We start from the raw sequence: 12,767 nt of genomic DNA, 5'->3' as shown, positions 1-12,767 counted from the left end.
GTTACAAAAAATGTCACTCAATTATCTCAGCCGTTTGTCAACCGATTTAAACACTTTTAGCTCTAAAAGAAAGCTACAACATTCCCATAGAACGCTATTGAATTTCATTGCGATCGGACATTTCGTTACAGAGTTATGATTCAAACAGTATCGTGAAGTACTAGAAAAAGCATATTCTTATATTTTCAACTGTCTGCACTTTGATCGATATCTCAGCCATTTTTGAACCGATTTAAGTTCTTTTATCGGCTAATGAAAGCTCTGACATTCAATCATAAGCCTTCAAATTTTCATTGAAATCGGATTACTAGTTTCAGATATATCATTGGAAGAATTTTCTAAAGTACTGGAAAAAAAATTTCTCTGAAATATTCATTTTTTTACATTTTGATCAATTTCTCAGCTATTTTTAATCCAATTTAAGCTCTTTTTTCGTCGATTGAAAGCTCGGATATCATTCACAACCATATTGCAATCGAATTATAAATTACAGAGATAAAAATCATTATTTTCAAAAATCTCTAAAATTCCCCTTTTTACCCTTCTTACAACCATAAGAAGGGTATAAAGATCGCTTGAAAAACCGACTTTTGATCCGAGGCCCGGAGGGCCAAGTCTCATATACCAATCGATAGAGCTCGACGAACTGAGCACATGTCCGTGTGTGTGTATGTGTGTGTGTATGTGTGTGTGTATGTGTGTGTGTATGTGTGTGTGTATGTGTGTGTGTGTGTTACAAAAAATGTCACTCAATTATCTCAGCCGTTTGTCAACCGATTTAAACACTTTTAGCTCTAAAAGAAAGCTACAACATTCCCATAGAACGCTATTGAATTTCATTGCGATCGGACATTTCGTTACAGAGTTATGATTCAAACAGTATCGTGAAGTACTAGAAAAAGCATATTCTTATATTTTCAACTGTCTGCATTTTGATCGATATCTCAGCCATTTTTGAACCGATTTAAGTTCTTTTATCGGCTAATGAAAGCTCTGACATTCAATCATAAGCCTTCAAATTTTCATTGAAATCGGATTACTAGTTTCAGAGATATCATTGGAAGAATTTTCTAAAGTACTGGAAAAAAAATTTCTCTGAAATATTCATTTTTTTACATTTTGATCAATTTCTCAGCTATTTTTAATCCAATTTAAGCTCTTTTTTCGTCGATTGAAAGCTCGGATATCATTCACAACCATATTGCAATCGAATTATAAATTACAGAGATAAAAATCATTATTTTCAAAAATCTCTAAAATTCCCCTTTTTACCCTTCTTACAACCATAAGAAGGGTATAAAGATCGCTTGAAAAACCGACTTTTGATCCGAGGCCCGGAGGGCCAAGTCTCATATACCAATCGATAGAGCTCGACGAACTGAGCACATGTCCGTGTGTGTGTATGTGTGTTTTTTTTTTTTTTTTTTTTTTTCATGCAACTAGGAGTTTAAAAATCTTCATAGACTGGCCTGTATATGTTCATGCTCATGCCAGTGTAATTTTTGGCGCGGTGTGGGATCCACTTAGTGCCTTCCCCACTAAAAACACTCTCCTAGGTTTAGTACCATCACCATCACCCTCCGGAACTACCTTCCGGTATTACTTCGAAGGGGAGGACAACGTGCTGAGCGCACCACTTCAATTTGTTATTCTACATGCTGAGCCCTTCGGCTCCTGAGCCCTTCGGCTCCTGAGCCCTTCGGCTCCTGAGCCCTTCGGCTCCTGAGCCCTTCGGCTCCTGGGCCCTTTGGCTCCTGAGCCCTTCGACTCCTGTTAGCAGTTTTAAAACCGTTCAACGACGTGCCTCATGCTGAGCCCTTCAGCTCCACTCGTTAGTAATTTGTTAATACCTATTTTCGCCCTTTGGCGACCCGTCAATTTGTTAGTACCTACATGCAACATTCTGAGCCCTTCGGCTCCAGTTTGTGCACCACTCTGAGCTCATACAAAGCCCGCACTCGTACGGTTACGGCGACCATCTCCTTTCCATAGTTCAGCTGGTAAGATGCCGAGGTCGGTCCAACGATTCCGGTTGAGCATAACTTCCGGTTCGTAGGCGCCCCGACTATTCAATACCAGCGTTCCGACGTATTCTACTCGACCAGTCCCCGACGGTGGACCTAATCTACACCGACGGAGAGTTCCCCGGCGGTGGAATTTCTCCCGACACCGATTCTTCTACTTCTACGATACGAGCCGACCGGAGGGGTGCCGAAGTCAGTCCAGCGATTCCGGTGGAGCCTAGCTTCCGGTTCACTGGTGCCCCGACGACCCTCAACCGTCGCTATGACACGTCTACTCAACTAGTCCCCGGCGGTGAACCTAGCCTACACCGACGAAGAATTCCCCGGCGATGGAAGTTCTTCCGATACCGATTCTTCTTCTGCTGCTGCTACTGCTGCTCTTCAATTTTTTACGGGCCGACCGGTAGGGTGCCGGAGTCAGTCCAGCGATTCCGGCGGAGGCTAACTTCCGGTTCACTGGTGCTCCTACGACCCGGGACCGGTGCTACGTCGCGTCTACTCAGCTAGTCCCCGGCGGTGGATCTAGCCTACTCCGGCGGAGAGTTCCCCGGCAAAGGAATATCTCCCGGAACCGAGCAGTATCACTTTCCCTTCGTCCGCTCTTTTAGAGTGTCGAAAACAGTCCGGCGCCCTTCTTCGTTCGGCAGGGCTGCCTACGTCATCTGACGCTGCTCCTCTCGCCATGTCCGCTGTAGTGTTGACATAATCTGAACAACAGATCGGTTCACCGCGTTCCACTTATCTTCATTACTACACATCTTTAGGACGATATTTTCCACGTTCACGTCGTCTCCGACGATGGCAGTCATTTCGCTTCGCTGCTGTGCAAACCGTGGGCAAGTAAAGACTACGTGCTCTGGTGTTTCTTCTATGTCTCGGCATTCAGGGCACAACGGTGACCTTGCGTGGCCGAACCTGTGCAAGTACTGCTTAAAGCAGCCATGACCAGACAGGAATTGCGTCAGTTGAAAATTAATCTCGCCGTGCGCTCTAGTGGTCCATATCGACACGTTTGGAATCAGTCGGTAAGTCCACCTGCCCTTCTCTGCGTTGTTCCATTGCTGCTGCCATTTACTAAGCGTGTTGGCTCTCGCTCTGTTCCGGCCTCTCCCTGTGGCTCGATCCCTGTAGCACTCGCTATCCTCCTCCAGTAGAAGGCAGATAGGAATCATTCAGGCTATTACGTGCACGGCGTGCGATGATATCGTTCGATACGCACTCGCTACACGCATTGCCATCAGCCTAAACGTACGGTTCAACTGGGCACGATTTCGTCCTGTCTTCAGTGCCGCCGACCACGCTGGAGCTGCATACCGAATGATCGACGTTGACACGCTCGCCAGTAGCCTCCTCTTGCTACTGGTAATCGCAGAATTGTTAGGCATAATTCGGGATAAGGCCGATATCACCTTTGTCGCCTTATTGCAGACGTAGTCGACGTGACTGTTGAAATTCAAACGGTCGTCCAACATCACGCCCAGGTGTTTCACTTCTCGCTTCGAGTTTATGATGCACTCACCGACCATGATGCTCACATTTTGTACTGCCTTCCGGTTACTGATCATAACCAATTCAGTCTTTTGATGGGCCAACGTTAGCTTCTTCTCTCGCATCCAATTTTCCACGGCATCTATCGCCTCCGTTGCCAGTACCTCCACCTCTTCCCGTGATTCGCCGATCACTACAAGCACTACATCGTCCGCAAAACCGACAATCTTGACTCCTCTGGGCAGGTTCAGCTTCAGCACTTCATCGTACATGACATTCCAAAGGGTGGGACCCAAGATGGATCCCTGTGGAACGCCCGCCGTAACCAACAGATTTCTGATCCCGGCATCTGTTTCATATATCAGTGTCCGGTTCTGAAAATAGCTTTTCAGAATCTGACATAGATACTTAGGCACCCTCAACCTGTGCAACGAGTCGGCAATTGCTACCCAGCTGGCGCTGTTGAAAGCGTTTTTAACGTCAAGAGTGACAACCGCACAATATCGGTTCCCTCTCCTCTGCTGCTTCTGTGCCGTCTCCATGGTTTCCACTACCATTCGGATGGCATCTATCGTAGATCTACCTTTCCGGAATCCATACTGCATGTTCGATAGACCGTTCTCGTTCTCCGTATACTTCGTAAGCCTGTTAAGGATCACTCTCTCCAACAGTTTTCCAACAGTATCCAACAAGCATATCGGCCTATATGCAGAAGGATCGCCGGGCGGCTTACCTGGCTTTGGTAGCAGCACCAGCTTTTGTCGCTTCCAAATGTCGGGAAAGTTTCCGTCCTCCATACATTTTTGCAGTGTAGTCCTGAACATGTCTGGATTCTCCTGGATTGCCGTTTTAAGGGCCAAGTTTGGAATCCCGTCCGGACCCGGTGCCTTCTTCACTGGTAAGGCTTTCGATACCACGACCAGTTCCTCGTTCGTTACACGGGTCTCTTCGTCGTGTACATCCTGTTCATCGTACGGTGTAGGTGGCCAGACCGTAGGCTCGTGCGTCGGAAAAAGAGTTTCGATAATAACCTTCATTTTCTCCGGACATCTGTCGGGTGGTATTGCTGGACCTTTCATCTTTGCCATGGCCACTTTGTAGGCATTCCCCCACGGGTTTTCGTTGGCATTGCGGTAGAGCTCTTCCAGGCACGCTTTCTTGCTGAGCTTGATTGCCTTGTTGAGTGCGGCCCTTGCCGCCCTATAGGGCAATCTTCTTTCTTCTCTTTCGACGTTGTTGCTAGCCCTCTGCATCCTCCTCCTAGCTTGGAAGCAATGTGCGCGTAGGTCACCGATCGTCGAATTCCACCAGTAGGCTGGTCGTCGACAGTTTCTAGGTTTCCCCATCCTCGGCATAGTTGCATCGCACGCCCGCGATAGGGCTGCAGTCAACTCCTCTGCGCTTAGGTTTATTAAGTTATCCTCACGCCTCATCGCTTCCACGAACACGTCCTTGTTAAAAATCTCTGTTTTCCACCTCCGCTCGTATATCTGGGCTCCACTCGATTCCATCTGCAAACAGCGCCCAAAGCGGTACCGAATCGCTTGGTGGTCGCTGTGGGTGTAATCCTCGCATACTCTCCAGTTCATATCACGTATCATTCCTGGGCTGCAGAAAGTGACATCGATGATAGACTCTCGACCATCCTTACGGTAGGTGGTGATGGTACCGTCATTGGCGAGATCGACGTTCAACTTAGCTAGGGCCTCCAGAAGGCTGCTCCCCCTTGGGTTCGTGAGGCGGCTGCCCCATTCGACCGCCCAAGCATTGAAGTCTCCAGCTACTACCACTGGTCTTCGGTCGGTTAGCTCTTCCGTCAGTTTGTCCAACATCCGGTTGAACTGTTCGATCGTCCATCGTGGAGGTGCATAACAACTACAGATGAAGACACCGTTGATTTTGGCTATAACGAATCCTTCATCTGCGCAGTGCACCACTTCTTGAATGGGGTATTTTCCCACTGTCCATATCGCTGCAGTTTTGGTTCCGTCTGATATCCAGTTTCCATCTCCGGGTGGAATTTGGTATGGCTCCGAAATTATCGCAACATCGCATCTATGTTCCGCAACAGATTGCCGCAGAAGATGTTGTGCCGTATCACAGTGGTTGAGGTTGATTTGCACTACCTCCACTGGGACTTCGTTGCTCTCGCTCGTTTGGAGGCTGGGCATCTGCTACCGCCTGTAGGGTGTTCGTTATCCCCCGTAGCAGCGCAAATTAGGCATTTCGGAGGCTTCGAGCAATCCTTTGCCTTGTGACCTTCCTCGCCACACCTTCTGCATAGTTTGCTCCTATCCGGCCCTTGGCAATTCCGTGCGAAGTGGCCAAAGCCCAGACACTTGAAGCACACGTCCGGTTGCTGGGAAACGCTCAGCGGGCACACAGACCAGCCCACACATACTTTCTCCACTCTCAACGCTTTATTAGCTGCATCTACTGGCAGCTTAATTGATGCTACCTTCGTGCCATCAGGCCCATTCCTGATACGGATGGTCATCTGGACCTCTCCTAGCTCGCATTGCTCCTTCAGGGCTAATTTTACTTCCTCCTCCGTGGTAATCTCGTCCAGATCTTTACACAGGAGAGTCGCTTCCGGGCACAAGGCTCTTACTTCCACCTTGTTTCCGAGAGCTTTCTCGGTAAGCTCCTTGTACGAGATGCTGCCTGCCTTGGGATCTCTTTTCAGCTCAAAGAGCATCTCTCCATTACGAGTGCGCCTGACCTTTTGCACGTCTTCCCCTAGCTCCTTAAGATCCGGGTTCATCCGCATAGCGCGTAGAACTTCGGCGTACGAGTCGTCACTCGCTTTGACGATGAGAGCCTCGCTCTTATTCCTCGTCCTGACGACCTTACGTTTTTCAGGCGGTTTTTTCTTGCTCGCTTTCTCCTTCTTTCTACTCTTTTTGCCAACGACCTGCCATTCAGTGTGGCTGTTTACCACGTCGGTTGCTTCTGGTGGTGGTTTAGCTCCAGTGACACGGACATCCTTGTGTCTCTTGGGACCACCTGGTCTGACATCTCCAGGCGATGCCCTTGGCCTCTTCGGTGTAAAGAAGGGCGTGGACTGCACCCCTGGGGGATACTTCTCGCCGCGTTGACCTTCCTCGTAGCTGTGTCGGCTTCTGCCCTTCGCATTTCCGCTGCGCGACATGCCTCTAAGGCAGTTTTAACCGCTAACAACTCCTTCTCCCCTGCTTCTGCTCTCTGCACTACGTTTTTCCACTCCTTTACAGCTGAACCAAGAGCGCCTTGGAGCTTAATCACCAACGCCTTGATGTCTTTGTGCACGTTACTTCTCTTATCCACATACTCGTGCAGCTCGTCCACCAACTTTTTCGCTGTCTCTACCCTCGGTGGTTGTGGTGGTTTCGTCCACACGCTATACTGCTGCTGACCCTGCTGCTCGTTCGTGGGCTGCTTTTGCACCTGCTGGGTTTGCGGCGGCGGTGTCCTCACCAATCAACTCTTGACAAACGGATTTGTCACTTCTTCCTCAACTTCAATTACGCTTACTTCCATTCTTCAGGGTCCCCCCTCCGAGCCGCTATCTCCATCTGCCGTACGTAGTCGCCTTCACGATCCCATGGTTATCTGTACCTGCAAGCAACTATACCTGCAAGCATTGAGGCCATGCGAGGGTTGACACGGACCCTTATGGGGGCCGGGTACAGTGCCAGATCGGCGTAGATCGGGAATGTTCCATCCGAACCTACGTACTCATCAGAACTGATGGACAGATTTCGAACGTATCCGGAGGCCTGCCAAGGTTTTAACGGGACGGAGGCAATCGAACCATGCGCCCACTCGCCGTTTCAGGTCGGTGTCACCCTTCCTTAATCAGGGAGCAGAATGGCCCGACTGTCAGCCCAATAACGCCATCCAATCCGTGATCCGTAGCTTGTCCGTTGTTGAACGCCTTCACCAGTATACCATAATCAGGATGTTACTGGCATCGATCCTGATGTGCCGGTTGGCACTCCAATGGTTGGGCTAAGGCACTTTGAAAGCGGTGCCAAGCCGCTTGTACGGAGTTGCTTGCGGATATGTGGCTTTTTGCAGAGATCCAACAGAGCCCACTGTTGAACCCCCACCACATCCTAGGCATCCTCTGCTTGAGCTAACTGGGAGGAGCTCGGTCACTTCTCGAGAGAAGTGCCAAAAGGTGGTAATCCATACGGATGCATGGAGTTTTTTCGCTTAAGAAATGCTTCCTAAGCTCCCACCCGACTCGCAGAGGGGGGGTTCGTCAAGCCCCTGGACTCCTGTCCCTGCTGCCCCGTGTGTGTATGTGTGTGTGTATGTGTGTGTGTATGTGTGTGTGTGTTACAAAAAATGTCACTCAATTATCTCAGCCGTTTGTCAACCGATTTAAACACTTTTAGCTCTAAAAGAAAGCTACAACATTCCCATAGAACGCTATTGAATTTCATTGCGATCGGACATTTCGTTACAGAGTTATGATTCAAACAGTATCGTGAAGTACTAGAAAAAGCATATTCTTATATTTTCAACTGTCTGCATTTTGATCGATATCTCAGCCATTTTTGAATCGATTTAAGTTCTTTTATCGGCTAATGAAAGCTCTGACATTCAATCATAAGCCTTCAAATTTTCATTGAAATCGGATTACTAGTTTCAGAGATATCATTGGAAGAATTTTCTAAAGTACTGGAAAAAACATTTCTCTGAAATATTCATTTTTTTACATTTCGATCAATTTCTCAGCTATTTTTAATCCAATTTAAGCTCTTTTTTCGTCGATTGAAAGCTCGGATATCATTCACAACCATATTGCAATCGAATTATAAATTACAGAGATAAAAATCATTATTTTCAAAAATCTCTAAAATTCCCCTTTTTTTAATTTAAACCTGCACATAAATCTTAAAAAAATCGCTGGCAAAATCATTTTAGGACATCAATTTTTCATTTTTCGATATTATTTTACAGGATGGCAACATGGGTTTATAGACCCTCTTAAACTATGATAATAAGCGTATGAAAACTAATAAAGTTCGATATCCGCCTTTTGACGTGCAGTTTCCTGGACTTTTCGTAAACCATTAAACTATTAGGGCAGATAGAACATAGTCACAACATCCTAAAGTTTAGTTATACACCGGGGATTCGCTGGTTGGAACACGACTGCCTTCCATCTAGCGAATCCGACCCGTTAGTAGGAAAGACTGACAGCTGGTGAAAATGCTCCACACGAACGCATCTGGACAGCAAATCGCCACAAAACGCACATATACATACGCATTTGTTCTATATATGGAGACTTCAAAGCGACGATACTCAGACGTCAAAGTCAGTTTGACATTTTCTGTTGACATTTAAGTGCTTTTAATTGGAATATTTACCAACCAGCGAACATCTAACCATCGAGTCATTCCATGTAGCGGAACCCCAACGAGCGAATCCCCACTGTACTGGTACAAGGTTCCAAATGAATGATGAATAATAATTATCTCATACCTGTATGGAAATGTAAGAAGGGTTCAGTCTCACCATCGGTGGATTAAGTCAGGTTTTTTCTTTTGAAACAACAATTTTTTGTATTGAAATAAAACCTATCGTTTTTGAAACAAATACAGTGGGATTCCGTTTTTGGCATGCTCCATTTTTGGCATGCTCCGTTTTTGGCACCCCCCGATTTTGGCAACAAAATGGATCCGTTTTTGGCAACATTTTTGAATACCCCCAAAATAAGTAAATTTTTGTAAGTGTTCTCGTGTCTTTTGCTTAAGTTAATTAAACAGCAGGTCAACTACTCACCGACTATGTTCATGAGCTCCATCGTTTGCGATATTCTCAAATCCCACCATATACTACGGGCTCACGTGTGCGCTCATTGGTCATGCATTCGCAACGTTTCATAGGTTCATTAATCTCCACCAGTATTTCAAGTAGAGACCAAACTCTTCTTTCAGGCATTCATACTGTATAACCACATCTGCTGAAAATGCCGGTGCGAGCGCTTAAGTTAACCCCCTCAAATGATAGTTTTTACCACACAATTGTTATGCGTATAGCGTGTGTAAAAATACACGGCAGTAATACAAACAAATAAAGCAAAAAGCCGTGTATCTTAAATTTTAACGAATTTAATATTGCGTGAATTGCGTTGTTAATGATAATGCAGTTCACTAACGAAATTCATTGTTTTAGAGATTCTATAAGTCGTTCTTTTTTGGAGACCATTCAACATTATATACACAATTTGTAATCAAAGATACGGGTCCCATAAAATTACCAAATGTTCCTTACAAGCTGGGACTTTCCTAACTTTACTCTGGAGAAACTTCAGGGGATTCATGGAATTAGGGGGCATCTCAGAAATTTCAACGGATTCTGAAGATTCCTAGTGGACACTGGGGTTTCTTGCGGGATCCTGAGAATGTGTAATTGGTTATTGGGAACGCTGTGTGAAATCTGGTGATTCCTAATAATTTTTTACAGTTTCTAGGGCATCCTGTGAACTCCTATTGGGATATTGTAAATTTCTGACAAAATTTTGAGGATTTTTGAAAGGTCATGGATTATGTTTTAGTTGTTTTTGATTGTTTTTTTGACTGCAGTCAACCATCCATTGAGATGCTTTACTTTGTCAGAAAGATAAATTATCGGTGCCATTCTTAACTCACCTCTTCTTTATTTTAATTTTACGCTTATGGCTTAAACTTAACGTTCAATAAATCAAAATTATACAGTTTTGTAATATCCAAAGCATGTCTTTTCTTACAAAGACGTAAATAATACAGTAATATATTTCATTGTTTTTTTGTTTGCATCCTTACACAGTTTCAAGGAAATATCCGATTATTGAATAAAGGTCACTTATGCGATTATTGATTTCACATGGCCCACAAATATAAATAGTGTGCATTAAGCTTATAAAAAATCTTTGAAAACATTTAAGCGATTAAAATTATGTAGAACGTATGTCACAATCAACATTACGGGGATATAGATTCATAGCATAGTCCAATACTATAGAAATCTGCTTCCAAATGGACCGTTCTAAAGTCTGGATGTTATATGATTCCATGAGGATGCTGTAATAACATTCCCATGATGTTTTTAAAAGCAATAATTGAATGATAAAATTTAAAATATGGGTTCCGATTTTGGCACGGTTCCGTTTTTGGCAACTGAAAATTTCGACTTTGTTGCCAAAAACGGAATCCCACTGTAACAATGTTTTTTGATGTGATAATGTTTTTGTTTGAAATAAAAACTCATTTTTGTTGGTCCCAGTCCCCTGAAACCTCGTTTTTTAATGAAATAAATTACGATAATCGCTTTCAAAAGCCTACTTTATTTTCATTTTACGTAAGTATATGTTCTGTTTCTGTTCGGGATGTACCACTGCGACCAGTATTCTTTGATCTTTTGTGGTATTAAGTCTATGAAACTTGCTCCAAAATCCGTTTGGAAGATGAGGTTTATCCGCTCCGCGACAAAGCAATAGATTCTAGTTTATGGATACTCCGAAACTGTGATGAAAAATCGATGACCTGAACTACTAAATTTTCTGCACGTATTGCACTTTGGTCTAATTCAACGCACTAGAAATATCTACATTCTCGCTGTTTCCAATCAAAACCAAAATGGCGGACCAGTTTTTATGTTAAACACATGATTAATTGAATCAACAATGAAAGTATTGAAATAAATAAAACTTTCATTTGATGTAAAGCTTTTCTTTTGGTGTTTCAACAAATTTCTTATAAGGATTGCTTCAACAATATTGGTATTTTATTCTGATAAAAATAATTGTTGTTTCAAAACATTTTTTTAATCGCAACAAATTGAAAAGGTTTATTGAAAACAAAAATAATATTTATTATTTTGAATAGCTGTCAATTCTCTGCGTGTAATTAATATTGTCGTTTAATTATAATTTTATATATATATATATATATATATATATATATATATATATATATATATATATATATATATATATATATATATATATTGTTACGGGAGCGGAGACGGTTTCGGACGCTTCTTGAGCAAACTCGGGTTTTATGGTTGAGTAAGCTTTAAGCTATAATTTGTAATTTCGTCAATGCATGGTTTAGGTTTAAGTTTTAACAATTTTAGTACTTACAACATAAGTCTTCCACATGTGTTCTCCGTCGTAATGTAACAGTCGTATATCAATGTTTATGTAGTAGCTGCATGTATAATTCAATGTTTAGTAATAGGTTTTAATAAATTCATTTTAGTTACTTACAATAGTTCAAGAATAATAGTTAGAAACTTCAAGTAATTTTAGAAAATAGTTTTAACGTGTTCAATCACTTAGGTTTGTGTACAAATTCTTCTTCTGTCTTTTGTTGACGTCTTTTACAGTACAGGTGACGTTTCTCCCATCTGTCATCCTTACAATCCCTGCTGGAAAGCGTCGGACCGGGTTGCCAACACGCCCCCACCCGTATTGCGCGAAGTTCCTTCCGCTATACCATCGCCAGACTCTTGAACATCCAATACTGCAAGCAGAGTTACCGGTCGTTGACTAATACCTGTAGAGGTTTGAACGTCCGCCTTCCGGACACGTCCGTCTTTCCCAGGGTAGACGCGTACAACTTTTCCTCTTGTCCAGCTATTCCGCATGTTGTCCTGCACGATGACTACCAAGTCTCCAACTCGAAGAGGCCTAGCTTCGTTGAACCATTTAGTTTGCTTCGAGATGACTGGCAAATATTCTTGGATCCAACGTGCCCAGAAACGGTCCAACATCGCGCGGGCTAAGTTCCAGTTAGACCGCAAAGCAGTACGAGGATCCACAGGTTGTAACGCCGGTTGATTAACTCCCGAAGAACTGAGTAGTAAGAAGTGATTCGGTGTCAGTGCCTCCTGCTCCGAACTCTCCAGGGTCAGATAGGTTAATGGACGGGTATTCACCATGCTTTCGATTTCCACCAACACTGTCGTTAAGGTTTCTTCGTCGGGATTCCTGCCTATGGGCATCGCATTGAGGCCGACTTTTACGGAGCGCACGAGCCTCTCCCACGCTCCGCCCATGTGTGGTGCATATGGAGGGTTAAACTTCCATTGCGTCAGAGCGTTGGTGAAGGTTTCAGCAAGGGAGTTGTTTACAGCACGTATCTCTTCCGCAAGCTCTCTCCGAGCTCCCTGGAAGTTCGTTCCCTGGTCAGAATGTATTTCTGCAGGAGCACCTCTGCGCGCAATGAACCGCCGAATCGCCAGTTTACAGGAGTCCGTAGAAAGAGTTGATGCTAC

The sequence above is a fragment of the Aedes aegypti genome, chromosome 3, assembly GCF_002204515.2.
Source record: "Aedes aegypti strain LVP_AGWG chromosome 3, AaegL5.0 Primary Assembly, whole genome shotgun sequence".
In the NCBI taxonomy this organism is placed as follows: Eukaryota; Metazoa; Arthropoda; class Insecta; order Diptera; family Culicidae; genus Aedes; species Aedes aegypti.
This window is presented reverse-complemented; position numbering follows the sequence as displayed.